The sequence below is a fragment of the Cyprinus carpio genome, chromosome A15 (assembly GCF_018340385.1).
Source record: "Cyprinus carpio isolate SPL01 chromosome A15, ASM1834038v1, whole genome shotgun sequence".
NCBI classification, from domain to species: Eukaryota; Metazoa; Chordata; class Actinopteri; order Cypriniformes; family Cyprinidae; genus Cyprinus; species Cyprinus carpio.
In genome coordinates, this window is record NC_056586.1 from 76,757 (window position 1) to 85,106 (window position 8,350).

Genomic DNA, 8,350 nt, shown 5'->3' on the forward strand with positions numbered 1-8,350 from the left:
GACTATCTTTTCTGCTACTCAAAAGGAGAAATATCCAAGGGAGAAAGTGGGGAGCGAGTAAGCAGTTTAAATTTAAAAGCCCCTCTGGATTGTGAAGCTTTACCAGGTCTTTTAGAATCTCAATTTCCTCATTGTCTAGACCAGTCGTTAATATGCTATCTTAAACCTTGCATAAGAGTTGCACTTTTTTTTAAATGTTGACCTGAATATTATTTGTATATTCCATGAATTGAGCTCTTAACTTTTTGTTTGAATTCTAATGGTTTGAAAGTGGACGCAAGTAAATGGGTGGTTTTGATGGATGAGAGCGCTTTTGTGCGTTCTGTTTTGCTCTAGTAGGAAGTCTATGTTGACAGATGGTAGACAACCAACATCAAGAGTAATTTACGAACCTGGCGGGGCGTACCCGACCGAGTGCAGCAGAATTTTTTTTGTAACCTTGGCCATATCTTTGCCTTGACACAATTCTGTCTCTGAGCTCTTCAGGCATTTCCTTTCACCTCATGATTCTCATTTGCTCTGACATGCACTGTGAGCTGTAAGGCCTTATACAGACAGGTGTGTGGCTTTCCTAATCAAGTCCAATCAGTATAATCAAACACAGCTGGACATATTCCTCTCTCTCCTAGGTGTGGTGTGGTAGTGTGATGTGTCCCCTTTGTGTGGTGTGTGTGTGTGTGGTGTGGGTGTATTGGCGCAGACCCCGACTCATTAAGACATCACACACCGTCAAAATTGTTAAGAGTACTAAAATGGCTAGACCACATGAAAACCATAACACCTCACATATCATAAAATCATTAAAATACATTGCTCATGTTCAACATGGTGTCCTGTGGGACAGTGGTCCAAACTCTTTTTTCTTTTGTTTTTTTTTTTTTTTTTGGCCATCATTGTTTTTAAAGTAGAAAAACCAAATGAGCTTGGAGATCCAGCTTGGACATTCAAAGGAACTACATGCTGAACACTGACATTTCTTTTTAATCTAGTGCATTCCTCCAGCACTTCCCCTTCCGGCAGCTGTACAATGTTGGGTAAAGTGAAAATGGAAATGTGCCCTACTACACACTGGTGCATAATACCAGCCGGTAAATGGTTTTCCTCGTAAACATTCATGGAACTCTTGTGCCACCCCATATGCTTTTCGCAACACTCTGTTTTCATGTTTCATTAGTAGGAGGTGCTGGAGACATTGTCTTATTTTCACCTTTTCTTTTCTAATCAGTGACGACAGGATCATTAAACATCTTATGATTTCAAATTGTTGTTGGTAAATCTCTACCAGCATTCTGAAATGCGTTCTTTTGGTGGTAACTTGAGCACACGGCTGGGCGACAGTTTAACCCCAAGTGTAAAAAGACGGTACTGTTCCATTATTTGTGTTTCAGTTTTGACACCCTGGGCTTGATTAGCCAATGGTGCACACACCCACCTGTGAGCCTAAAGACTAGTATAACATGTGCCTAAGAGAAGCAAATTGGTTAACACACATCGCGTCATAAAAAAGTAAGATTTTACAAGAGCTGCAGAAGATATGAGTATGCAAATGAAATTATTCAGTCAGCCAAATCGTCAAGCTGCGGAAAAGGGGGAAAAAAGAATGAGGGGAAGAGAAAAAAAGGAAAAAAAGAGACGGAGCAAAAAAGAGAGAAAGAGGAGAAAGGAAAGAGAGGAGAGACGAAAGAATAGAGAGAAAGATAAGAGATGGTGTAGAAGTCTCCTGCAACCATGTTTAGATATGAGCTCATGAGGAAATTAGCAGACCCACGATTGGTACAAATCGGAAAGCATGTCCATTTTTTGGGCTTGTGAAACTGCAGGGTACCTGTCTAAACTCCATATGCAATGTTTACTAGTCAAGATAATAGTAATTAATATAATAGAAATAATAATATAATATAATATAATAGAATATAATAATGTATAAATAACCATCTTTTTGTCTTCTTTAGCTTTCGAATAAACAACGCGAATTCACCAATCCACAAATACATGGGTCAACGACAGAATGAAAGTATTAAAGCAAAAAATGTGGGACTGGGGTGTCACATATGGGCTTTTCTTCAGTGGGGAATGTAGCACATTATTTTTTTCTGGTTCCCAATACACGTAGTGGGAATGTTTAATATAGCTCTTTAGTAGTCACGACTTTAATATATAGTAAGAATGTGTGACAAACCATTGTGTGGGTTACATAGGGGCTGGTGGTGGTGGGCTTTTTTTTCACACCAAATTGAGGGTGTTCGTACCTTCTTCTCATGTTATTTTTTGTTGAAACATTCTTTTCCACCTGGTGCCTAACAGCATTTGCATTTTGGCAGACAGCCAGCCGCAAGCCATCAATTGTACAGCCTTATAGACTGTTTAAATATTTGCCAATTGACTGGAGAGAGTTTAACCATGTTTCTCTCTCCTGTTGCTGATATGCCGTTGTGGTGTTTTTTATAAATTTACACTCAGTGACTTGTAAATAGAAAACACTGTTTTCTGTCGTCTCGCCTCCGCTCCTCGTGAGGACACATTTCCTGCGCTAAAAAAAAAACCAGCCCCATCGGCTGAAAGTACTGTAAAATGCCTTCAACATTCAATCCCTGAGACAGATCTCAGGGGATTTCATTATCCTGGGCAAAGAAACTGGCTGAAGGTAGTCCAGTCCTATGCTCAGAACTTGAGGACTACCACAATCAAGACTGCATGATGATAAAATATTCCCATAATTGCTGGATCATTTGAACGCAAAACGGTCTGACTATTGAACCCTAATAAAACCAGGAGAGAACAAGGTAATAACATTATCCACTAATATTTCCTCAAAAAAAATTGTGGCTAAAGAGTACAAGCAATATTATTTATAAATTTTGGCGTGTGATGTATGTTTTTGAATTCTACAAAAAGTCCTAAAAAGGGTCAAATCCCCCACTCCAGGTGCAAGCACCACTGAAGTACTCTGATGCAAGGTTGGGCTCTATTGATTGTGCTGATTCTATTGTACGGACATGAAATAGAGACACCAGCCACCATAGTCCAATGTTTTACCGCAACTCTGGGAGCCAGAGCGCCTGAACAATCTTGGCAAATTTAAAAAGTGGCTGGCTAATGCTAAATGTCAATACAGTAAGATTGTTTTTCACGCCAGCGCTAATGGTGTTCGAGCTTTGCCAGTCGGAGATCACTAAAAGAATAACTTAAAGAGGTGTGTGAACTTGCAAGCACAAATGTCAGACCACTGTAATATGCTCTTGTCCCCTCCCTGCTTACCGTGGTGATGATATACAGAGCATAATTGTCATCACTCAACGGCTGGGATTGTCTAAGTGGTGCCCGAAGAATAACATAGGTTTCATAGACCAATGGATGAACTTTTTTGGGGCAGACCTTAACCTGATTAAAAAGAGATGGTCTTCATCCCTCCTGGGTTTGGCGCCGCTCTTCTCTCTAAAAATATGGGCACATAGTCTTAGAGTTTTGTACTTGGACTAACTGGGGGCCCAGGTCAGGAAGCAGACAGACTGGCTAAACCGACTGTCCGGCTAGCTGCCTCAACGGTCACAGGAAGTCATTAATTCTCAGCCACATAGAGACTCTTTTCACCTAGATATATCACACTATAGAGACTGTTCCCGGTTCCCGCGAACTAGAAAAATACAAAAAACGACCAAACCCATTTAAGGAGTAATAATTTAATTGAGGTGTCCAAAAATAAAAAAACAGATGCAAATAAAAAAAACCCGGAAAAAACACATGATAAAGCTTGGCTTATTGAATAATCAGGTCCCTTTTCTACGAAAGCACTTTTTGTAAATGATTATGAGCACTGATCTTAACCTAGATGTCTCTGTTGACAGAAACCTGGCCTAAAACCTGATGATTACATTCTTTTAATTGTATTAAAAATGAGTCTACCCCCCATAGATTAGTGTTATAAAAACATGAGCTGCATCGCAAAATGGTAAAGGGGGAGGTGTTGCTACATCATTTATAACAATTGTTTTTGCAGTTTTTTTCAAGGGTAGGCTCAAGTATAAACTCGTTTGAAAGTAATAGTGCTTCATATAAACATTATCCTAAAGAAACAAATGTTCATGATAAATCCCTGTGATGTTTGTACTGGCTACTGTATCAGGCCACCAGGGCAACCATACAAACTTTATTAAAGAGTTTGCTGAGTATTTAAAATCAGTTTTCCTAAATTGCTGATTTTACCATCCGAGTTAGTGCTGACCGGCTGCAAGATAAATTTTTAAATTGTATGGTGATGTTTATATCCATGTTGATAATGGAAAAGAGATGCATTGTGGAGCAGCATTTATAGACCTTCTGAACCTCTATTTTGGGGTTAGACAACACATCTCCAGGACCTAGATCACTTGTCGAAATCATACTCTAGATTTAATTACTGTCCAATGGAATTGGGATGTTGATGGTGTTGAAATTATGCCGGTGCCAAGCAATGAATCTCGTCATCATTATTAGTTTTGTGCAAACTTCATAATAGCCTAAAACTGTAAATTTCTACATCTTGTTACAAGAACCATCACTTTGTACCACAAAAGAACTGCTTTGTAAGTCATCTTCCTGTTGTTACCAAATTCCTTAGCATATCCAAAAACTCAGAACCACTTGATGATGTAACATAAACTACTAGGCTCCTCATCTCTTTTCTAGCATTTTTAAATATACAGTTGCCTCGCATTACCGCTTAGGAAGGTTAAGGAAACGTCCTGACACCCTGGTATATAGAGAGACACTCGCACCCTATAGAAGAGCAGCAGCCCCGGTAAAATGGAGTCGCAGCTGGAGGAAAACAAAACTAAGGTATTTCATTATTGCTTGGCGGGAAAGTAACCTATCCTACAGATTACTTGTTCGTCTCTTTATAAAGAAAACATACATAACCCCAGGCATTTATTTATTTAATACATTGGCTAAATTAATGAAAAAAGCATCAACAATGTTTGTGACATTTCCTAACCCACAGCGTAATGACTTTATGAACTACTTTACTTTCTAAGAATTGATACGATTAGAGATAAAATTGTAACCAGCGCCCGTCAACTACGTTCGCTTTGCAGTGCACTTTAGATCCCGAGGATTGAGAAATGTAATCTTGTGATAGATTTCCAGTCAGGTTTAGACTTTATCATAGTACTGAGACTTGCTCCCTTAGAGTTTCCAAATGACCTGCTCTTATCTCTGATCGTAAAGGTTTGTATCTCTCTATTAGTGCTATTGGATCTTAGTTCCACGTGCGACACTATTAACCACACACATTCTTTTGCATAGACTATAAACGTTTGTTGGCATTAATGGAAGTGCAATCTGGCATGGTTTAAATCTTACTTTTATGAAACCGCCATCAATTCGTAGCAGTTGAATGTAAGAAGAGGTATTTTTCATATCGATCACCAAAGTGCAGTATGGAGGTTACCTCCAGGCTCAGTAATAGGGTCGTTACTCTTCACGCTTTACATGTTTACCCTTGGGAGATATCAATCAGGAAACACGGAGTTAGTTACTTTCACTGTTATGCTGATGATACTCAGCTCTATATTTCTTTGCGGCCCGGCGGGAAAACTTACCAATTTGAAAAACTAATGTGGGGAAATGCATAGTCAATATAAACAAAAACTGGATGGACGGGTGAATTTTCTTACTGCTAAAATCTGGGAAAAAACAGAGGGGGTCGTTAATTAAAAAGGACCTAAAAAAAACCTCTGCCATGTAATAACCTAGAATGGGCTGTCTAAGACTTGATGGCTGCTCTGGTCAATTCTTCATCATTAGTTAGGGAAAAAAAACCAACGTTGGCCTATTTGAAAAAAGCCCAATCTTTCCTTAAAGAAAAGGGCCACGTTTCTAGGGCATTTTGTAAAAAACCTGGCATTTTTTCCAATCGCAAAAAAACTTATATCTTTAAATTAACCAGCCTATATCCAAAATGGCAGGAAAAATGGCTAAGCCCGGTGTTCACTGGACCTCCAGGTTAGATTTATTTGTAGAATAAACAAAAAAACTCCAGCTAGTCCAAAATGCAGCAGCTTAGAGTTCTTACTAGAACCAGGAAATTAAGGATCATATTAGCCCCTCGTCCTGTTCAACACTGCACTGGCTCCCTATCAAACATCAGATAGATTTTTAAAATCTTGCTCATTAACTTATAAAGCCCTGAATGGTTTAGCACCTCAGTATTTTGAATGAGCTCTCTTGTTACATTATAGTCCTCCACGCATTCCAGCTCTGCAATTTGAGATACCTATCAAAAAACTTCGGGGCAAAATTTGATAATTACCTAGAATATCAAAAAGTCAAACTTGGGCGGGCTGCAGGAGATCTTTTTCCTATTTAGTACCTATCTCAGTAAACTCTGGAATAAACCTAACCTTCGAAACATTGTTAAAGGGAGGAGGCAGTAAACGGGAACACACTCCCAGAACACCCAGCTTAAATCTAGATTAAAGATCTACTGCATCTCTTTAACCTGGCTTTTTACACATGTACACACTAATACAGTCTTCTAATATCCAAACCGCAGTAAAGCCAGATTTTTTCGGTTGCATTAATTAGGTAAACCGAACCGGAACACTTCCTCTAAATCGGTTCTAATATACCCCTTCCATAAAGGACCACTTTTTAGGCTGCAGAGACAGATCCCCTATAAAGCCCTAGTCTTAAAAAAAAACCTGGGACAATACCACGGGGGAACAGATGATTCGTCTGCACAAATCTAAACAACTGCAGCCTGGAAATTGAACTGCTGCTACATCCTGACCAGAGGAGAGACTGGCCCCCTGACCTGACCTGTTTTCCCTCCTAAGGTGTCGTTCTCCATTCCATGTCACCGTGGAGTTGTGGTCCTAATAATGTTGGTCCGAATTTCTGTGAGCCAACCAGTTTTATTATAATTTGTTTTATATATCCTTTTAAAGCCCTTGCTATCAGTACTGCTTTCACCTTGCTAAGATTTGTTATAGCACTTGTATATCCTTGATCTTTTGTTGATTTTGGATTGCTATTCATTGTCCTCAGTGTAGTCGCTTTGGATAAGAATCTGCTAAATGACTAACTATAAATGTAAATCTAAAACAAAATTGCCCACAGTCAGGTTATTCTCCCTTAAAAATATGTGTATTGGCCAGAATGTCAGGCTCCATTTTGTTTGTGAAACCCTCCCAATGCCAGTTTAACCCAATGTATTTCGGCACCCCGGGTTACCAGTTGGAGAAAACACGAGTATTTTCTTTTATTCATCGTCAAGTGCGCTCGTTTCTGTGGGTGTCGTCATCTGGGCCAACCTGCGTGTTGCTCAAGTCTGAGGAGAGGGGCCGGTTGAAAAAACCCTCTCCAATCTTTTGAATTGGACTGCAATACCTAGTTCAACCATTCTTTCAATCCACATAAAGCCCATTCATTCACACATAATACATAATTAGACTTCATCAATTGAGATGCTTTAAAAGTTAGAATCAAAGGGATTGGAACTCGCTGGTTAAGCCTGGTAACCATGGGTTCCTCGGGGATGAGACGCTGTGTTGGAGGATGTTTTGGAACGCACTTCATTGGTGGACCGGCGCGAATCATGTGTGTAATCAGTCCAATGGATGGGTGATCTGTTCACGGACGGGTACGTAACGCACCAGAGAAGTCTTAAAATGCACGTGCTGTGAAAACCGCGTTTAGCTTCTAGGAATGAAAGCAAGTATGGCCCCTGATACGCAGAGTCATGTTCTCTCGTGGAAGCCAGGTTAAATGCATAACCTGAGATGTTCCTCTTCACGGAAGTGCGAGCTGTTTCCGGAAGACGCTTTGGGAGAATGACTATGCCCACACCACCAGACTTTCAAATCTCTGCCTAGTGTGGAAGACACAGTAAAGGTTGTTCAGAAGGCTTTGGAACCACACAATTAATTTTCGGGGTTTTTACCCACCCAATTGGACACATTCAACTTTCCACTTTTACAAGGCCCTGTCTCTTAACCTGTTAGGGAGGATCCCTCCTGACGGCAAACCTTAAACTTAAAAAGATTTGTTTAGGAGGCAAATAAAGTCCAAGAACATTCCAAACTGGTTGGGTTGATAGAGAGGCAACCGCTTCATTGTCCTCATTTGTTACAGGTCGCTTTGGATTAAAAAAAAAAAGGAATCTGCTAAAATGGGGAACCTAAATATAAATTGATTAAAAAAATCTAAAAAAAACATTTTGGCCCCCACAGTCAGTTTATTTCTCACTCCACAAAATGTGGTATTTGGGGGGGCCAGAAAATTGTTCAGTCCTCCATTTTTTGGTTTGGTGAAACCCGCCCCCACTGCCAGGTTTTAACCGTAATTGTACTTCGGGCACCCCCGGGGTGGG